Genomic DNA, 21,877 nt, shown 5'->3' on the forward strand with positions numbered 1-21,877 from the left:
AATCAGCATTCAACGGGTTGCCTTTCGGGTAACCTTTCGCTACCCCACCGCTGAGATCTTTAGAACCAAAGGCTGTCGGGCACGTGCAAAGGTACTTCAATTACTCTGCCGCTCTTTCACTTTCTCTTGCTCTCACCATAACCACTGTGTCTCTAAATTGCCATCGGAGTACCCGAGAACAAATTTCTAAGCATTTTCTTTCTGCCATGTATCCCGGTCCTGGCGACTTGAGAAATAGGCGAAGCACTTGACTGCAATTCCGAGTCTCTCTCTCAGAGTCAGAGGTGAATGTGAAACACTTAAAGCTTTTGGGAGCGCTCCTTTCCAGCCAGAGGTCTGTTGCGTTCATCCCAAAGCGAAACTCCATCACAGGAACAGATTCTAAAGTTCTTCATTATTCCCGCCGAGCGAGCAATTATCCCGCAGGCGATTCTGAAGCGAAATATACACATATAATCAAAATATACTCTTTGTACCATCATTATGTACATACCTTTCGCCCGAGTTGCCGTCAATCAGACTTTGGTCGTTTGCACCAAGTTCCAGATCGTCAGCACTGCCTGTTACAACAACGGCCCTTCCGATTATCTCCGCCATCTCCAGCACAGCATCCACGAACCTGATCTTCGCCCGTCTACTCTCATCAGCGCCAAGTCGCCAGCGTGCCGTTCTGAAGGCGATGCTTCTGAGCTGCCTTGACGGGACAGACGCTGATTATAATGGTCGCCAACAGAGGCGCACCCTAGGGAAACATCGCCACTTTCGTTTATGTGGAAGACGTGCAATCCCGGATCCAGGCCAACCACTACGACATCCACCAAAATGCAGGGCGTCTTTGCATTGATGGCAGTAAACCGTACAACGCCTTGGACAGGCGTTCGGTTTACCACACTGCCGGTTGTGTTGATCAGAGCAACTGCCGACTTTCCGCCAAAGCCCGACAGCACAGCCTTTCGATCGGTGGCCTCAATCTTATCGTGCAACTCTGACCACTGACTCTCAGTCTGAGCGATTTCAATTCGACATCCACTTCACCCAAACCATCCAGAGCCTTTCGCAGTGTGTTTGCATAGGCTTCGTCCCCCTTTTTTATCTGAACTGCAAATTCAATCAACTCTTTAAAACTCTTCTCCGCCAATAATTGCCTTAATAGAGCCCATTTCTGATCCAATGCACAAAGTGCCGACTAATAATGAATAAATGAATAATGTTAGACAAAGTTCAACTTATTATACCCGGTACTGGAAGAGTAAATAGGTTATATTGTATAATGTATGCGGAATAACTGATGTATGTAACGCAGAGAAGGAAACGTTTCCGACCCCACAAAGTATATATATTCTTGATCATCATCAATAGCCGAGTCGATATAGCCATGTCTGTCTGTCCGTCCATCTTGTTGAGCGCCTGGATCCCAGAGACCATAAAAGCTAGAGCCACCAAATTTTGCATCCAGACTTCTGTATGCTCACACTGTTACAAGTGTATTTCAAACATGAGCCCCGCCCCCGCAAAAGGGCGAAAAGCTCCCAAATCTACAATTTTGAAGACAAAAGATTCCGTAGGGAATGACCATATCTATCAGGACACCAAATTGGGATCTGTATGGATCATTATTATGGCCACAATGAAGAATTGTGCACAAATACAATATACCCTTTACTCCGAGTACCGGGTATTAAAATAGGTACGCGGTGAGTCTATGTAGATTTTAGTGCCATGCTTGGGCTTCAAATTTGAAGTCAGTTGTCCAAATCTCGATTTGCCGATGGGAGTCGGAGGAAAATATGCAAGTGCGAATGTGTGTGTACATGTGCAAGGCAAGCCGCTTTACCAGAAAACATGTCTCCATGTCCCGTTCCGTCAAAACTCTACGCTTGTTCACACCGTGACTCTGAATAATGGAAAATATTTGAAACGCAAAGTCAATTACCATAATTCATTATTTGTATACACATTCAGATGTTTATATCCGTTACCCCTTTCATCCTATATATAACTATATATAACCCTTTCATTATATAAAGCATATAAAGGTCACACAAAATAAATGTATTTTGATTTTGAGGGGCAAGCTTCTTCATAAAGTCTTGAGGGTATTCATTTGAATGGTATGTGAGCTCAGAATAAACAAAAAAATGCAAATGGTTTCAAGCGCTAACACTTAAAGCGCACACGACGACGAGAATGTAACGGGTAACCAATTTATAGGCAAGATGTTAATCCTAGTAGAGGTGGAGAACTATCGATAGTGGGCACCATCGATAGTGGACGATAGTAAATTTTAAACCATCGATAGTGGTCGATAGTGGTCGATAGTAGTCGATAGTCGCAATTTTCTCGAAAGTGTTTGAAAAAATGCTATTGAAGAGAATGTTGCCAATTTTGGACGAACTTTCCATCATTCCTGAATACCAATTCGGATTCAGGAGGGGTCACGGGACCCCTGAGCAATTTCACAGGGTTATTAATGATATAGTTTCGGCATTTGAAAACAAAAAATACTCCACTGCTGCATTTCTTGATGTTCAACAAGCGTTCGATCGAGTCTGGCACAAAGGTTTGTTGTACAAGATAAAGAAATGGCTACCTGCTCCGTACTATTTATTAATCAATACATATCTGGCTAGAAGAAGTTTTTACGTGCAGCAGAAAACCGATAATTCATCACTACTTCTCATCAACGCAGGCATCCCACAAGGAAGCGTATTGGGACCAATTCTCTACACCCTATATACGGCCGACATGCCAGTTACAAACAACTGCACTTTTAGCCACAAGCACATCTATAAATGAAGCTTCTGAACTCCTGCAGAGTGAGCTAAGCCTAATTGAAGACTGGTTCCTTCGATGGAAAATTAGAATAAACTACCTGAAATCCGTCCAAATGACGTTTTCATTAAGACCAGGTAACTGCCCAAATGTTACACTTAACGGCTCACCAATTCGACAAAGTACCTGTGTGAAGTATCTCGGCTTGCATCTCGACCGCAGATTAACATGGAAAAACCACATTAAAGCAAAATGTCAACAACTTAGACTTAAAACACTAAAAATGTCCTGGTTGATAAGTCGAAAATCAGAAACCACTTTGGAAAACAAAATTCGCCTCTACAAATCCATACTGAAGCCAGTTTGGACCTACGCTATACAGCTTTGGGGAACTGCTAGCAACTCAAATATTGAGATACTTCAGCGTTACCAATAAAAAACTTTGCGACACATTGTCAATGCTCCGTTTTACGTATCTAATGCAAACATCCACAAAGATCTGAATATTCCAACAATTAAAGAAGAAAAAAAAAAAAAAAAAAAAAAAAAAAAAAAAAAAAAAAAAAAAAAAAAAAAAAAAAAAAAAAAAAAAAAACAGATTGTAAATATAGAGAGAGAAACAAAAAAAAAAAAGAAAAAAATTTTTAGCTGAACTAATTTAGGCTTTGATGAACGTAAAACAATGATACAAAATAATATCTATATATATAAAAGAAAGTCGTATTTTGTAAAGCACTTATAACTCGAGAACGGCTGGACCGATTGCCATTTGATTTGTTGGATTTGTTTCATTCGAGAGTAGCAGAATACATCTTAAAAACAACTTATGGCCTGTTTGTTGCGGCCTTAAAGCCAAAACTTTATTTTTTTCTGAAGACTTTTTTTCTGTGTGTTCAGAAATTTGTCTAAAATGTTCATTTGTTCATTTGTTGTTCATTTGTGTTTTTTTAATCATATTTAATATTTGTTTTATTTATTTGTTTAATTTTGTATTAATCATTTTAATAACAATGTTGCGTCCTAGAAGATCCAATCTTTCCCAGCGAAGCCGTAATGCAATTAGGCAACGGAATATCTCGAGTCAATTATCTGAAATTGCACGAGAACAGCGCCGCGTTAATATGGAGCAAAGAAGGGCCTTAATTCGTGCTTCTCAAACACAAGAGCAAAGAGAGAGAAATCGTCGAGCTTATCGTACAGAAGAACAGATGAATAATCTTCGAAGTGCAAGAAGAAATGGTTTGAATCGAGCAGCGTTTCTGTATGATTGCACCATCGACAGATATGCGTTCTACTTTACACAGTTCATCCGAAGAATGATGAATGTTTCTATTTATTAGTTATTATACTAGTTATTATACTAGTTATTGCTGGTACATGTTCGAGGGCCAACATCATTTGAATCACTGCGAACTGTTAATGTGCACATTTCGTGCAGCATTTCAAGAGCTAAATTTGCTTGAAAACGATACTCATTGGGACACGACAATCGCTGAAGCAATTATTTCTGCATTTCCAAGTCAGATACGCACATTATTTGCTATCATCATTTCAACATGCTTCCCATCGAACCCACTTGACCTGTGGAACAAATACAAAGATAACATGTCCGAAGATATTTTACATCGCATTCGCGTCAGCTCAAGAAATTACGATCTTGAGGTGAATGAGGAGATCCATAACCAGACTTTGCTCTTGATCGAATATATGTGTTACCTCATGTGCGGCAGTTTGTTAGTTAGGTTGGGAATGCCAACGCCAGATCGCGGAATGAATGACGAATTTCATAGAGAATTGTAACGTGAACCTGAATATGATCCACATGAACTAATCCAATCAGTTCAAACGAATGTACCTCTGTTGAATCCTAAGCAGAGGGAAGTCTATGATACACTGATTAATGCAATTGATGATGGAAATGGCGGCTTATTTTTTTTGGATTCCCCCGGTGGAACTGGGAAGACATTCCTCATGTCATTGATTTTTGCCACTGTACGTGCGAGATCCGAAATTGCGGTAGCAATTGCTTCTTCTGGAATAGCGGCCACATTGTTAGACGGATGCCGTACGGCTCACTCAGCGTTAAAATTGCCATTAAACCTTCAAACTACTGAACAACCGACATGTAACTTTTCAAAAATCATCATATGGGACGAATGCACAATGGCGCACAAACGCGCATTGGAAGCACTAGACCGAACATTAAAAGATCTGCGCAATGACTCGAGATGTTTTGGTGGTGCAATGATTTTATTATCTGGCGATTTCCGACAAACACTACCAGTCATTCCAAGATCTACTGCTGCAGACGAAATTAACGCTTGCCTCAAAGCATCAAATCTGTGGCGATATGTAAAGAAACTTGAACTGTCTGTTAATATGAGATTTGCATTGTTGAACGATCTATCTGCTGATGATTTCTCGAAGCAATTGCTTACTATCGGTAATGGCCGTGTTCCTGTTGACAAATCGAGCGGTTTGATTTCATTTCCTCCAAATTTATGCAATTTCGTATCATAAAAAGACGAGCTTATCAACAACGTATTCCCGGATATCATTGCTAACCACAAAAATACTAAATGGTTAAGTGAGCGAGCAAGTTTGGCAGCTAAAAATAAAGATGTAGATGACCTCAATCTTATAATTCTAAATCATATCGTAGGTACTCTATATTCATTCAAATCTATCGACTGTGTAACAAACGAAGAAGAAGCCACTAATTATCCAAATTAATTTTTAAACTCCTTGGATGTGCCTGGGTTACCACCGCACAATTTAAAACTTAAAGTTGGCTCGGTAGACATCATTCTTAGAAATTTAAACCAACCAAAACTGTGCAGTGGAACGCGTTTGGTGATAAGAAAACTGATGAGCAATGTGATTCACGCGTCGATACTTAAAGGAAAATTTAAAGATGAGGAAGTTCTTATTCCAAGAATTCCGATGATCCCAACGGATATGCCCTTTGAGTTTAAACGAATTCAATTCCCGATTCGTCTTGCCTTCGCCATGACGATTAACAAATCACAGGGCCAATCCTTGACTATTTGTGGCCTCAATCTAGAAAATAAATGTTTTTGTCATGGTCAATTGTACGTGGCATGCTCACGTGTCGGCAAACCATCCACTTTATTTGTTCTTGCGCCTGACCAAAAACAAAGAATGTCGTTTACCACAAAGTGCTTGAATAAAAATCCTATTACCATCGCATTGGATCATTGCAACATATAGAAGATGCACAGCATAAATTCTTGCAATATGGGCAATATGGAAGAACAACTTGACAGCCGTCAAGGGATCAACACAGCTACGAAGAGAGCAATTCTCCAAGATCTACAGCAAATGCTTCATGAACATCATGCATTGGTCAGGCTGTTCAATACTGCTTTAGAGCGCATGCCAACTGATTGCAATTCGGTCAAGTCAATTAAATACATTTGCAAATATGTCACTAAAGGGAGCGACATGGCGGTTTTTGGTATCGAAACATCCAATAACAACGATGAAATCACGCGCTATCAAGTTGGTACTTTTTTGTTTCTATCTATATAAACATATTATTTTGTATCATTGTTTTACGTTCATCAAAGCCTAAATTAGTTCAGCTAAAAAGTAACACGACATTCATTGACTGTTAGGCGGTGCGAAGTTCGCCGGGTCAGCTAGTGTTTAACCCAAATTAGGCGGTGGCACTCGCTGGTTCTGCCTATTTTCAGGCTCGTTTGCTTGTCGACACGGAAGTTTGATTGCTGACAAAATTTTGTTTATACCCGGTACTCGAAGAGTAAATGTGGTATATTGTATTTGTGGGGAATAACGGTTGTATGTAACGCACAGAAGGAAACGTTTCCGACCCCATAAAGTATAAATATTCTTGATCACATCAATAGACGAGTCGATAGAGCCATGTCTGTCTGTCCGTCTGTCCGTCTTCTTTGTCGGCTAGTTCTCAGAGACTATAAGAGCTAGAGCCACCAAATTTTCGCTCCGGACTGCTGTATGCTCACACTGAAACCAGTGTATTTCAAAAATTAGCCCGGCCCCTTCCGCCTCCGCAAAAGGGCGAAAACCTTAACAGACCTAGTTTTGAAGATAAAAGAAAACTAAACACGCCATTCAGTAGGGAATGGCCATATATATCAGATCACCAAACTGGGATCCGATCGGATCATTATTATAGCCAGAATGAAGAAATTAATTTGCAGTGGCTAAACCCACCCTGTCCCGCAGCTTTTGTTGTTCTTTCACATTCTCTCATGCACACTCTGCTTCTGCTTCACTCGGCTTCTGCTTCACTCGGCTTCTGCCCCTGGCCCTGCCTGACCGACTTTTAACCCACCCCGTCACACAGCTTATATTTGTTTTTTTTTTTGTGTGCGGGCGCTGCCTCTGCCTCTGCCGCGAGTCTGCAGTATGTGGGTCTAGGGAAGGGCGACGAGTGTGTTGGTGTGAGAAGTGTTGTAGATGTAGATGACAGATGAAGAACAAATTTAAAATTTGACAAAATACCGCTGAGGTGCAGATGCACTATTGTCCCAATGAACAGTTTTGGTGGCCAAAAGCTAATATTTAAAAGTTAAAACCAAGGCTCGGTTTTTAACGCTCTGTATTAGAAAAAGAGTGACCATCAAGTTGCGTACAATAAATTTTCATAGATGGCGCCACTTTTGAAAAATCTGCTGTGAAACCGCAAAACTAAGAAATTCGTATTTACACGCTTGACAACTCTGTTGCTAAGAAAAAGTTAATGTTAATTTTTTTTTTTTACAAGATCGTGAGTGAAGCACGTGGGGAACAACCTCTACGCCAGGTAAGTATTGGAGCAAAGCTGTAACAAGTTACATATTTCGACGTGGCGATTTCCCCCTTGTAAAGGCGGGTGGCCAAATAATTCCCCTCTACCCAAGGGTAGAGCGGTAACTTAAAACCTCAAAAAAAAAAAGAAAAAGAAATTCGTACGAGTGAAAAGTGCGACTGAAAGGGCTCCCGCTGTAAGTATGAGGGCAACGGTAATGGAGTGTGCTGATTAACCATTTGAAAGCAATGTGAAAAAACATAATAATTGTTTCATAATTTAATTTGTAATAGTTTGCTACATGACAGTAATCTTTGATTAGAAAAAAAATATTTTGAAAACATTTGAAACGAGAAGGGACGTGTGAGACGCTTCTTACGCGTCACAACTTTTATACCCGGCACTCAGGACTATATCTAGATGTAGAAGACATCGCCAACCACTAGATATCGTTCACATTACAGAGCACGTAGTAAAAAGGCTACTAAATAAAATGCATCAAACAAATTGGATCAGTTAATCGTATTTTCCAATTTATGAGATATTTAAAACAGCAATAAAATTGGTACTTTTTCTCTGCACATTCTGTGCAATAATGACCGCTATGTTTCACAGCAGATTTTTCGAAAGAGGCGCCATCTATGAAAATTTCTTATACGCAACTTTGATGGTCACTCTTTTTCTAATACAGAGCGTTAAAAACCGAGTCTTGGTTTGGTCTTGGTAACTTTTAAAAATTAGCTTTTGGCCACAACTTTCTCCGCAACTCCTCGCAACCAGTTCGGAATCAAAATCTCGAAATAAAAAGCCAAGTGCTGCTGGTTCGACCGAGTCGGAATTCCAATCAATTTAATCTCTTCTTCTTTTCAATTTCGATATTCACCTATTAAATGCATGTTCTTCCTCTTTCTCTATCGTATTCACATATTACATGTATGTGGGCTGGGTTTTGCCAATTGCGATCCCTAGACAAAACACCAAAACGAGCAAGGGCGAATTCGCGTCACTGCGAATTCCAAACAAGAGAGCAAACGCAAAGAGATGACGAAGGAGAGCGAGATGAGAGCGAGAGCGGACAACCGATCGGCGAGAGAACGCTGAGGGGGAGTTTCTATCCAACGTCCGACGTAAAAGGTTGTGTGCGAGACCAGACGACGAACGACGCAGATTTCTAATTCTTGTACCGTTATACCATACTTAATCACTTATTAACCTTTACTTATAAACAATAAACATAAACCCCCACATGTATGTTCTATAGCAACAAGCTTCTGTCAGTATGTCGTAAATGCAACAATTCAATAGCTTAATGCTACAAATTCATTTTACTTATACAAAATACTAATTGCTCCCGGCCATAAGCCCTTTGCGCTAAGCGTAAACAGCCACCAAAACTGGTCATTGGGACAATAGTGCATCTGCACCTCAGCGGTGTTTTGTCAAATTTTAAATTTTTTCTTCATCTGTCATCTACATCTACAACACTTCTCACACCAACACGCTCGCCGCCCTTCCCTAGACCCCCATACTGCAGACTCGCGGCAGAGGCAGAGGCAGCGTTCGCACACAAAAAAAAAAACAAATATAAGCTGCGGGACGGGGTGGGTTAAAAGTTGGATGAGGAATCATTAGTGGGAGGGCAGAGGCAGGTCCTAGTGAAGCAGAAGCAGAGTGTGAATGAGGGAATGTGAAAAGAACAACAAGAGCTGTGGGACAGGGTGGGTTTAGAGACTGGAAATTTATTTATCCATTGTGGCTATAATAATGATCCGATCGGATCCTATTGGTCTGAGCGGATTTGGTGATCTGATAGATATGGCCATTTCCTACGGAATGGCGTTTTTAGTTTTCTTCAAAACTGTAGATTTGGGAGGTTTTCGCCCTTTCGCGGGGGCGGAAAGGGGCGTGGCTCATTTTTTAAATACACTGGTTTCAGTGTGAGCATACAGCAGTCCGGAGCCAAAATTTGGTGGCTCTAGCTCCTATAGTCTCTGAGAACTAGCCGACAAACAAGACAGACGGACAGACAGACATGGCTCTATCGACTCGGCTATTGTTGCTGATCAAGAATATATATACTTTATGGGGTCGGAAACGCTTCCTTCTGTGCGTTACATACAACGTTATTCCCCACAAATACAATATACCCTATTTACTCTTCGAGTACCGGGTATAAAAAGAACACTTCGGCGCACCACACACAATTATGCAAAGTCAAAATTCGTCTTGCGGTAGATTAGTGCAATAAAATCTGGTTGTTTCTTTCTCTCCCACTTTGCATGTCTCAATTTTGTTCCCCTATGCCATCTATTCACTTTAACGGTGATTGCCGGTACATTTTAAAGGGTAGTAGAGAGAGAAAGTATAGAAATAACTAAAATTACGGAACACTTAAATAATGAATTTTAAACTAAGATTATCCATATTTTTACATTATTGGGGGGTGTTGGTTTTCATTTATTTTTCTATAACATTGGCTTTCACTTATTTAGTTGGTTTGGCTGTAATTGTGAATGTAATTATTCGTTTATTCCCCTCCCTTCCTGAGCGGTGTTTTAAATATATCGCGTAAGCAACGCTTTGGCGCTGTTTTAGTTGGCCGCCGTCTGCCTAGTTCTATGCGCCTTCTTCCCTCTCGCTTGCTGGCTTGGCTCAGCGCGGCAAAAGCTCCGGCGAAACTCTCAGTCGCTCCAGCTGACAAATTTAAAGGGCCGAGCCTCCACTATTTCTTACTTATGTGCCGGTTTTCGGTCGCCCCAGCTGGTAACTTATAGCGGGCGAGCCTCCTCTAACGCTTATCTAAACGTACATATGCATAAAGGTGGGTAAACGCTACTCAGTATTTTCTTTTAAAGGCTAGTTGATCTAGCAGATCAACTTGAAAAAAAACGTTCTTTGCCTCTGTTATTTTGTTTGGCATTAGTCGAAAGCGATCCCGATCGAAAATGTATAATGGCGTCCTGCCTACCTCTTTTTAAAGCCTATCTCTATTCTAAATTTACCTGCGAACTCGCCCTCCTTTTGATCGACTTGTCTTTGCTTTCTCTGCTCTCCATATCTTTGCTAATTCGCTTCCTCCTTTATAAATTAGTATAAAGATAACTATGCCCGTATTTTTACGCCTTGTAGTGCGCTTGTTCATAGCTCAAAATAATAAAAAAAAAAATGGAAAGTTAAAGTTCAGCCTGAAACTATACAACAACAGTACTTCTAGTAGTCAAATTCTGGTGCAAGCTGAGCTTTCGCACGCCCTCAGGTGGATGCAATTCACCACAGTGGGCAGCAAATATTTGTATCGAATTTCGCTCTGACTGACAGTCCCAATTGCTGTTTGTTTCCCACTGTCATTCTGACAAACAGAAGGGGGACCGAAAATTAGGCTGGGAAGAGCTGATTTCCGGAAAAAGTAGAGCGAGCCTTCTCCTCGTGGTATTCAAAGAGTACAGACTAGAGATAAATTACCCACGGAACACCGGAGAAATACCTACGGCGTCTACTGGGCCCATAGAAGGGCATATTTTTGGAAGACCACCCTGGCCCCCACCAGCAGCTTTAGCGCAGGCGCGACCCAGTGCCCGATTTCCGTTCGAGAGCGGCCCCAACAGCACCAAGTAAGAACAGCCGCGATCGAGCCCCTCGACCATCATCCCCCCCCCACCATATGTTTATGTGTGTATGATCCCTTGTGTGTGCTCTCTCTTAAAAGCTTTCAGGTTCGCTCTCCCATCGCCGAAAGATCTTTTGGACATGGATGACATAAAGGAAATACGTAAGTGAAAGAACCTATTGTATTGCAAATCTTAACTTGTTAGAGACTTTACTGCCATGCACATTAAATAAATACTTGATCGTTCTTTCTTGTTGTTGCGATTTCGGCCAACGTAAAGCTTGTGAGCTTTCGGAGCTTCTTCAAAGCTTGGCTTTATCTATGGAGCTTTACACTTATGAGCATTTAATTAGAGCCAAAATAATTTGCGTTGGAATAAAAATGGAAATGAAATGAATGAATTAAAAATAATTACATATTAATCCAAAACATATCGAACTAAATTAAAACTTTACATTTTGAATACAATTAATTTAATCTAACTATTAAACTTATTATAATTAATATTTCCTTATTCACCTTATTCACTTATTCATATATATTTTGTAGCCCCTTTATTTGATAGTAAACAATTTTTCTTATAGTTTTCTCTTTATATACATGCATACCCATATATTAGAAATGAACTCTCATTATTTATAATAAACCTATCATTAATTTGTTGAAAATAAATTGCTAGAGATTTTTTTATTAAGGACCCATGCAACGTTCACCGTGTGGAATATAGAATAACCATGACTAAAAAGGGATCATTCGAAACTAATACATCTCTTGGAATTTATAGGTTGATCATGGTTGGGTGACCAGCGCAGCCGTCAATCATGGTGGATATGTATTTCGGTGGTTAAGTTTTCCCCTTCCGGTTACTTCACCTTTTCCTAAGTCATCCCCCTATCCCCCTCATTCCCTTCCCTACGGTCTAGCATAGGTCTTCACGCGAAAAAAATGAATAAGAAATAGCATCAATGCGAGAACGTAACAATAAGCAATTATCGGAACCCCCCCTTCTACCGATCATACAGCCGCAGCCAGCGCGTGCACCCTCCTTATTGGTTACACCCCCGACCAGCTCGAGTGGCACAGCTACAACAACTATTGTTGTAGGTGACATGCTACATTTATCTTATTAATGGCGCCCAACGTGGGGCCCGACCCGGCTCGCCCCGAATATAAATAAACACATTGGTCATAGTTAACACCTGACTTTCACCCTTGCTAGATCGTTTGTGCAGATGTTCGTATTTCCTGTCTCAGCTATCCAATGGATACCATGGATCCGTGTAAGCTAAACATGGCATACATGGCCTAGAACCTTATCAGGGTATGCTGATGTGTAGATGTACGATACACTGGAAGGTTATAACTTTTATTGGTTATAGTCCGTGGTCGACGCTTAGCCTTACGTTGCTTCGGTTAGTGGATATTGCGTAGAAACTAAGCTAGTGGCTAGCTACACCTGGAAACGACAGCACATTCCAAACGTTATTAAGAAATCTGATTGAGATTGTTCCTTCTTAATATGATTCAGGCTGTCCCATAGTAACCCTGAGAAGATTAACGAATCGCATGATTCAATAAGCCTAGGTGACTTTGGACTTCATAAATCTTAATGGTTGGTTCTTACGACCATACACTTCATTAAAGACCTACATACATATATGGCTGATCTGACCGTTTAGTTTTAGCCGGTTACTCGACTTACGATTATAAATATCGAGTCATGCCGCGAACTAAACCTGGAATGCAGATTTCAGTTGTAGATGGGTTGCCCCACTTCCTATCCCTTCCGTTCCCCTAACCACTGCAATACGTTCTTTTAATTTATTCCTACCTAACGGAGATTGCATGGCTCCTTAGTTATTATTTTTGAATTTATCTACATATATCTCTTTATTTTGATTTTGTTTTCTTGTGATTTTTTTCTAATATTTTTTTTTGTAATATTGCTTTCTTATTGGTTTATTTCTATTATTGATTTTATACCTTTTTGTGTTATCGATATGGTGGTATCTCGTAGTACGGAGAATTTAGCGCACTCAGTTGATACGGGGAAACATTGTCAAATTTGTACAGAAGTTATTGTTTATCAGGCCCAATTATTATCGGCAAGTTGTGGGCATAGTTTTCAGCTTCACCTCTAAAGTATCTAATAAAAAGGAGTGTCCTACTTGTCAGCAAGACCTGAAGATCATATCAGCTTCCTCCGAGAATCTTAGCCCCAGTGGTCCGTCTATTTCCAGCTCCCGGATTCCCTCTGTTCTTCAGTCTCTTCAGACTAGAAGCCAAAGGAAAAAAGCGGAAGCTACCAGTCATACCAAGATGTCCAATTTTGAAAACTCAACAGAGCCAGCCAACAATGGCCGAAGCCATCCAGCAGTCTATCGCTGAAGCAATTAGAGTAGCTATGGTAGAGCAGACTCGAATGCTGGCGACCAGCATGGCTGATCAAACTAATCGGCTAGTTCAAGCCATCTCGGTTGGACTCCGATCTACTCCCTCCGTTCCGTCAACAACCATAAACACAGCTCGGATGCCACCGGTAGCCGAAATAGAGCAACAAACGATGGAACAACTTTCCCGATTGTCCACCAGTGGCCAGATACCAGTTTCGGGGCATAATCCGTCGGGAACTAATTTGTCACCGATCATACCCGGACTCTCGACCTTGGGGCAAACTAGCAATGTTGGTTCAGGAGTTTCTTCAGCTTCGACAGCTTCATCTCTACGTGCAGATCGTGTTAGCCAGATAATGTCTAATTGGAAACTGAGATTTACGGGAAAGCCTAGTATGTCCATTAAAGACTTTATTTATCGTATTGAGGCATTGACAAAGCAAACTTTGGACCGAAATTTCGAGATAACAGTTCGGTACGCTAGCAACCTTTTTGATGGAAGCGCCAGCGAATGGTTTTGGCGGTATCATAAAAATGTCCCTGAAGTCCGATGGTTGCGTGGTCAATTTAAAGATGACCGAACTGATAGAAACATCCGAACGGAGATAGAATCAAGAAAGCAGCGACCAAACGAATCCTTTGATGATTTTTATGGACCTATTGCCGCTTTAGCAGACAAACTCTCTGAGCCTATGTCTGAGGAAGCCTTGGTTGAGACACTGCGAGCAAATCTGTTGGCTGATATTCAGCATGAGATTTTGTATGAGTCGGCTGCGAATGTTAAATCCTTGCGTCACCTTGTCCGAACACGAGAAATATTCATGCAGTCCGTAGCGAAATCAAAGATTTCCCTTGCTGCTCCCCGTGCTTTACCACGCCGCCAAGTTAACGCTATATCAGACGAATCAATAACTACCGATAATGAAGAATTATCTGCAGAAGAGGATCTTGAGGTTTCCGCTGTAGAGTTTATATGTTGGAATTGCGCTGGCAAAGGCCATCGCTATCAAGAATGCCTAGAAGAACGTAGAATATTCTGCTACGGTTGCGGCAGGGCCGATACGTGCAAGCCCAGCTGTAGAAAGTGCAACCCCAGCACTGAAAAAAACTCGCTATTGCGTGCACCACCGAAAAGTGCACGCAAACTGATCAACCAAGCGACCAATACCAAATAAATGACTATCAACCAGGTCAGTAGAACCTGCTTATACCAGACGTTTTAAACAGCGTATAGAACCGAAGAACCGAATTTAAAAGAAAATGTAAACTTGAAAGAAATTTGCTTCTATCTTCTGTAGTTGGAAATCCTTATGACTTACGACCCCATGCTCAGATTATGCTTTTTGGTAAACCAGTAGTTGGTCTAATGGATACAGGAGCTTCAGCCAGCTGCATCGGAGGAAATTTTGCTTCCGATGTTCTTCGAAGCAATATTAAATATAAGCCCCTTTCTCTGAAGGTAAAAACTGCAGACTGCAAAAGCCAAAGTATAATTGGTAAAGTTTATACAAAAGTAACGTACAGAGGCGTATCGAAGAAACTTTGCTTTTATATTGTACCTTCCCTGATTAGTGATATTTATCTAGGAATTGATTTTTGAACAATCTTTGACCTTTTACCCTTGCATCTTATGACAAAGAATTTGAATATTGAAACTTTGGAAGACCCCACAATGATGACTCTTCTAAATTCCCAACAAATATTACTCCAGGAGGTAGTAAATTTGTTTCCATCCTACTCCAAGAAAGGTTTGGGAAAGACTACTATGATCACTAATGCGATAGATGTGGCCGATGCAAAGTCTATCAAGCAACGACACTATGCAGTGTCACCTGCAACTGAGAAGTTAATGTACGGAGAATTAGACCGCATGATCAAACTTGGCATAATACAAGAATCAACAAGCTCGTGGGCTTCGCCAGTTGTGTTGGTTAAGAAGCCTGGGAAAGTTAGGCTGTGTATCGACTGTAGGAAGGTAAACTCAGTTACCGTAAAGGATGCTTATCCAATGCCTCTTATAGATGGAATTCTGAGCAGACTACCGAAAGCTGAATTCGTCACAAGCATTGATCTAAAGGATGCTTTTTGGCAGATTCCTCTAGATCCAGGTAGTCGAGACAAGACAGCCCGGTGCCAGGCCGTCCTTTTATGAATTTGTAGTTATGTCATTCGGTCTCACCAACGCTCTCTGTACCATGTCGCGACTTATGGATAAACTTATTCCAGCTCATCTAAGGAATGAAATCTTTATATATTTAGATGACCTATTAGTTATATCAGCTACATTCGAGCGCCATCTGGAGGTATTGTCCCTTGTCGCCTCTAAACATTCTTCCGCCAATCTCACCATAAATGTTGAGAAAAGCAAATTTTGCCGAAAAGAAGGGCACGTTATTGGAGGTGGAAACATTAGCACCGATCCCGACAAAATAGACTCCGTTAGGAACTTCCCGGTACCCCAGTCGATCAAACAAGTTCGAAGGTTTCTCGGAATGACGGGCTGGTACCAAAAGTTCATTCACAATTATGCAGCTATCAGTGCACCAATATCAGATACTCTGAGATCTAAAAGCAAGTTCAACTGGACTGACGATACTCAGATGGCTTTCGAGTCGTTAAAGTCACAAATGTGCTCTGCGCCAGTTTTACATAGCCCGAATTTCTCCATACCGTTCTCTTTACACTGTGACGCCAGTCATACAGGCGTAGGGGCAGTTTTAATGCAGAAAACCAACGATGGTGCAGAAGTACCGATTGGTTTTATGTCAAAAAAGCTAAACAAGTGCCAGAAGCAATACACAGTAACGGAGAAAGAGTGTTACGCTGCAGTGTTAGCCGTAAACAAGTTTAGGGCATATATTGAAGGTCAAGCCTTCACTATCATCACAGATCATGCCTCCTTGAAGTGGCTGATGTCGCAGCCTAATCTCAGCTCACGATTGGCTCGTTGGTCATTAAAGTTGCAGGGATTTGAATTCAACATCCTACACCGAAAGGTAGTGACAATATAGTACCCGATGCCCTGTCCCGAATACACTCGGAAGACTTATCTTGCTTGTCGATTGATAGCATGATGGTTGACCATGATTCTCCAGAATTTGCGTCTCCAGAATACCAAGCGATTTAAGACCAGATTCGACTGAATAGTTCCTGTTTGCCCGATCTAAAAATTAAAGACGATCGCATCTTTCGTCGTTCGGAACATTTCGATAGAGCTAAAATCGCAGATGATTCCTGCTGGAAGCTTTGGATTCCACCATCCCTTGTCGAAACCGCTCTTAAAGCTGCCCACGAAGATTCTTTATGTGCACACAGTGGCATAAATAAAACAGTCGAAAGGCACAGGCGATTTTATTATTGGCCCAAACTTGGTTGCAGATGTCAAAAAACTGATAAATAATTGCCATATCTGTAAAGCCACGAAGCATCCAAATCAAGCCTTAAAGCCTCCGATGGGAAACACCGGCCTGCCTTCTCGATTCTTTCAGAAAATATTTGTAGATTTTTTTGGACCATATCCGAGAAGCAGGTCAGGCAATATCGGAATCTTTGTCGTCGTAGACCATCCGTCAAAATTTCCTTTTTTGAAACCGGTACGAAAATTTACTGCAGATCCCATAAAAAGCTTTTTGGAAGAAGAGCTCTTCCACTGTTTTGGCATTCCAGAAACCATTGTATCTGACAATGGGGTTCAATTTAAATCTCAAACGTTTAACTCACTGCTAGACAAATACAATATTTCCCATACCTATACTGCTTTCTATTCTCCTCAAGCCAACGCTTCGGAGAAAGTAAATAGATCCGTTCTTGCGGCGATTAAAAGTTACGTTGACCCGGATCAACGTAATTGGGATGAGAAACTAAGCAGCATTTGCTGTGCGCTGCGGTCTAGCCATCACGTGGCCATAAACAATTCCCCGTACCGGCTGGCCTTTGGACAGCATATGGTAACCGATGCGTAGCATAGATATGCTGGAAGATCGAAACATACAATTTCGCGAGAAGATTCCTTCGACATAATTCGCATCAAAGCTAAGGATTCTATGAAGGCCCAGCACTCTCGTAATGCCCGAACTTACAACTTACGATCTAGACAAAATTCCTTTAGGGACGGACAAGAAGTGTATAGACGTAACTTCCAGCAAAGCAATTTTGCGAAAGGTTTTAGTGCAAAGTTAGCCCCAAATTTTATCAAGTCCCGAGTGCGACGGAAAATAGGAAACTGTTACTATGAACATGTTATGATCTTCAAGGCCGCCTTGTAAGTAAATTTCATGCCAAGGATATAAAATCTTGACTAATAATTATTACAAGCGCGGACCCCACTTGTCTGTGTTCCACCCCAAACTGAGCAAACTGAGCTTTCGCACGCCCTCTGGTGAATGCAATTCACCACAGTGGGCAGCAAATATTTTTATCGAATTTCGCTCTGACTGACAGTCCCAATTGCTGTTTGTTTCCCACTGTCATTCTGACAAACAGAAGGGGGACCGAAAATTAGGCTGGGAAGAGCTGATTTCCGGAAAAAGTAGAGCGAGCCTTCTCCTCGTTGTATTCAAAGAGTACAGACTAGAGATAAATTACCCACGGAACACCGGAGAAATACCTACGGCGTCTACTGGGCCCATAGAAGGGCATATTTTTGGAAGACCACCCTGGCCCCCACCAGCAGCTTTAGCGCAGGCGCGACCCAGTGCCCGATTTCCGTTCGAGAGCGGCCCCAACAGCACCAAGTAAGAACAGCCGCGATCGAGCCCCTCGACCATCATCCCCCCCCCCCCACCATATGTTTATGTATGTATGATCCCTTGTGTGTGCTCTCTCTTAAAAGCTTTCAGGTTCGCTCTCCCATCGCCGAAAGATCTTTTGGACATGGATGACATAAAGCAAGTACGTAAGTGAAAGAACCTATTGTATTGCAAATCTTAACTTGTTAGAGACTTTACTGCCATGCACATTAAATAAATACTTGATCGTTCTTTCTTGTTGTTGCGTTTTCGGCCAACGTAAAGCTTGTGAGCTTTCGGAGCTTCTTCAAAGCTTGGCTTTATCTATGGAGCTTTACACTTATGAGCATTTAATTAGAGCCAAAATAATTTGCGTTGGAATAAAAATGGAAATGAAATGAATGAATTAAAAATAATTACATATTAATCCAAAACATATCGAACTAAATTAAAACTTTACATTTTGAATACAATTAATTTAATCTAACTATTAAACTTATTATAATTAATATTTCCTTATTCACCTTATTCACTTATTCATATATATTTTGTAGCCCCTTTATTTGATAGTAAACAATTTTTCTTATAATTTTCTCTTTATATACATACATACCCATATATTAGGAATGAACTCTCATTATTTATAATAAACCTATCATTAATTTGTTGAAAATAAATTGCTAGAGATTTTTTTATTAAGGACCCATGCAACGTTCACCGTGTGGAATATAGAATAACCATGACTAAAAAGGGATCATTCGAAACTAATACATCTCTTGGAATTTATAGGATGATCATGGTTGGGTGACCAGCGCAGCCGTCAATCATGGTGGATATGTATTTCGGTGGTTAAGTTTTCCCCTTCCGGTTACTTCACCTTTTCCTAAGTCATCCCCCTATCCCCCTCATTCCCTTCCCTACGGTCTAGCATAGGTCTGCACGCGAAAAAAATTAATAAGAAATAGCATCAATGCGAGAAAGTAACAATAAGCAATTATCGGAACCCCCCCTTCTACCGATCATACAGCCGCAGCCAGCGCGTGCACCCTCCTTATTGGTTACACCCCCGACCAGCTCGAGTGGCACAGCTACAACAACTATTGTTGTAGGTGACATGCTACAGCCTGGCAGTGCCTATTTTTCGGCGGATCCCCAAAACTTTCTCACAAAACAGCTACACGCCTCACCGTACAACTCCCCCCTGCCAAGATCAGAATGTTCACGAGGATAATCCGCTTGTAGCTGTCATTGCCTGTCATTGCCTGCCTGCTTCGGCCTTGTAGATCTTCCAGCTCGTATATCGAATTACCGAGTTTTCTCCGGATTCTAGCCTTCACGAAAGCATGTCCCAGTTTTGCATTATCTGTCTGGACGTTGATATGCAATGACTGCACCATCAAGTGGCCCATGCGACACCAAGCCAAAGAATGTTACGCGCGGAACCCAGCAGGACGCAGCCCTTCTCCCGCCCAACCGACCGAGGGGCGCTGCCGCATGACACGCGGCGCGCTTAACCGAACCGGTCGCAAGCATGCAAGAAAGATAGATGTTAGGCTAATATTATTCTAAACACAACTAAACTAGAGCAACTATAGCTAAGCAAGCAAAAATTACCAAAATCAGAAACAAGACAAAACTGAAATGAAACTATCTACGGGAGTGGTAGGCTAGTATAAGAGATTTAAGAAGAGGAAGGGAGTTTACGCGGCTGTCAGGGCTGTCTACATCCCCCTTGATCAAGTTGTGCATACAAATTACACCAAGCATTTTTCTACGATTAACTAAGCATGGAAGGAGTTTACTAATTAAAGCTTGAAAGTTTCTTTGCTTGAAATTTCTCCTATACACTTCCTGTCCTACTTGGTACACTACCTCTCTCGACCTCAGATTGTATTGTGTTTCATTCCGAGCATTTTGCTTGTCCATTACTTCTCTAGCTTTTTTCCGGACCAACTCCAAAGAATCTTCCTTGGTAAAGCTTGCCGCTCTATCTTCTAGCATTTTGAGCGATCTCAAAAGGGAGTAAGTAGCCCCGGAAATAATCATCTGCTGCCCAAACACCATGTAATATGGCATTGGCCTGTGGCGCGTGTACCGCTGTCAAGGTATGAGAGTTCCGGTGGCTTTTTAAAAGGTTTTGGAACTTCTCAGCTTTAAATTGGGATCCATTATCCGACACTATGGAGTCTGACCCCGAAAGTATGGAAAAGATCTTCCCGCAAGTATTTAATGACTACATCCGCAGTCAGTTTCTTCACGGAACACAAATTTGGAATAATGGTCTAATACGATAAATATAGCGACATGACCACTTCGCGACCTCGGATACGGACCCAGAAAGTCTATGTACAATCTCTGAAAGAATCGTTGTGATTGTGTCGCCTTTCCCATCGGTGGTCGTAAGGTAAAGTTCGGCGCCTTTGCTGTCTTGTATTCGTTGCAGTTGTTTATATAGGCTTTCACGTCGTTATCCAATCCCGGCCAAAATTAGTACCGTCGGACTCGCTCTAAGGTCTTATGGATTCCCCCATGCTAGAAGATCATCATGCGACTGTTTTAAGATCACGCTGACTAATTCGCTAGGCACCCAAAGCTTTCCGAAAAACGAGTCATGAAGCAAAGCCCCATTCGCATGCTCTGATCTTCGGTAAGCTTAGTTATCGACAACTTTTACGTCTGGTAATTGCTCCTGGTTGCTTGTTACCCTATCCACTAGCTCGAGATATTTTACCGATTTGAAGTGAGGAGAGTATATATCCACAAGCAGGCCATTACTATTATTAATAGCCGCGATTTCAGCTTGATGGACCCTTGAAAATACTACCGGGAATACATTCTGGGTTCCCTTCCTATGTTCGATGCTAAACCGGAAGCCTTGCAGCTTGAGAGAACGTCGAGCTAACCTTGAATGCAGGCATGGTCAGTTATCACTGTGAATTGATGACCTTCGACAAATGCTCTAAATCTTACTTACTTACGGAACTAACCAAATAGTATAGATTATTAATTTCATGGAAGCGAAACGTCACCGCTGAATGTGCGTCTCGAAGTCCCAGGCCTCTGCCAACGTCGCAGCTGCAAGTATTAGTGCGTGTAGAGCACGCAGCTAGAAGTCCCAGCTACATTTGTATAAGTGCGTGTAGAGCACGCAGCCAGAAGTCCCAGCTACATTTGTATAAGTGCGTGTAGCCAATGATTTTTTAGAGCTCCAAACCGGTTTTTTCTTGATTCACACGGACACTGCAAGTGTCGATTTGCCGATGGGAGTCGGAGGAAAATGTGCAAGTGTTAGTGTGTGTGTACATGTGCAAGGCAGCCGCCTTGCTTCCGTTAAAACTTCATGCTTGTTCACACCGTGACTCTGAATACTCTAATGGAAAATATTTGAAACGCAAAGTCAATTGCGGTAATTCATTATTTGTATACATATTCAGATGTTTATATCCGTTACCCCTTTCATTCTAAATTATATAAAGCATATATTGAGAGGCAAGCTTCTTCATAAAGTCTTGAGGGTTTTCATTTCGAATGGTATGTTAGATCAGCGCTAACAATTAAAGTGCACATGAAGTCGAGAAAATAA

The 21,877-nt window shown here is 41.4% G+C and overlaps 1 pseudogene; it reads right to left on the reverse strand.

Annotated features, from left to right (window-relative positions):
- Positions 1–273: 273 nt before the first annotated feature.
- LOC117590173 lies at positions 274–1,936 on the reverse strand (annotated as a pseudogene).
- Between the last annotated feature and the right edge of the window lie 19,941 nt (positions 1,937–21,877).

This window comes from Drosophila guanche, unplaced genomic scaffold, assembly GCF_900245975.1.
Source record: "Drosophila guanche unplaced genomic scaffold, DGUA_6, whole genome shotgun sequence".
NCBI lineage: Eukaryota > Metazoa > Arthropoda > Insecta > Diptera > Drosophilidae > Drosophila > Drosophila guanche.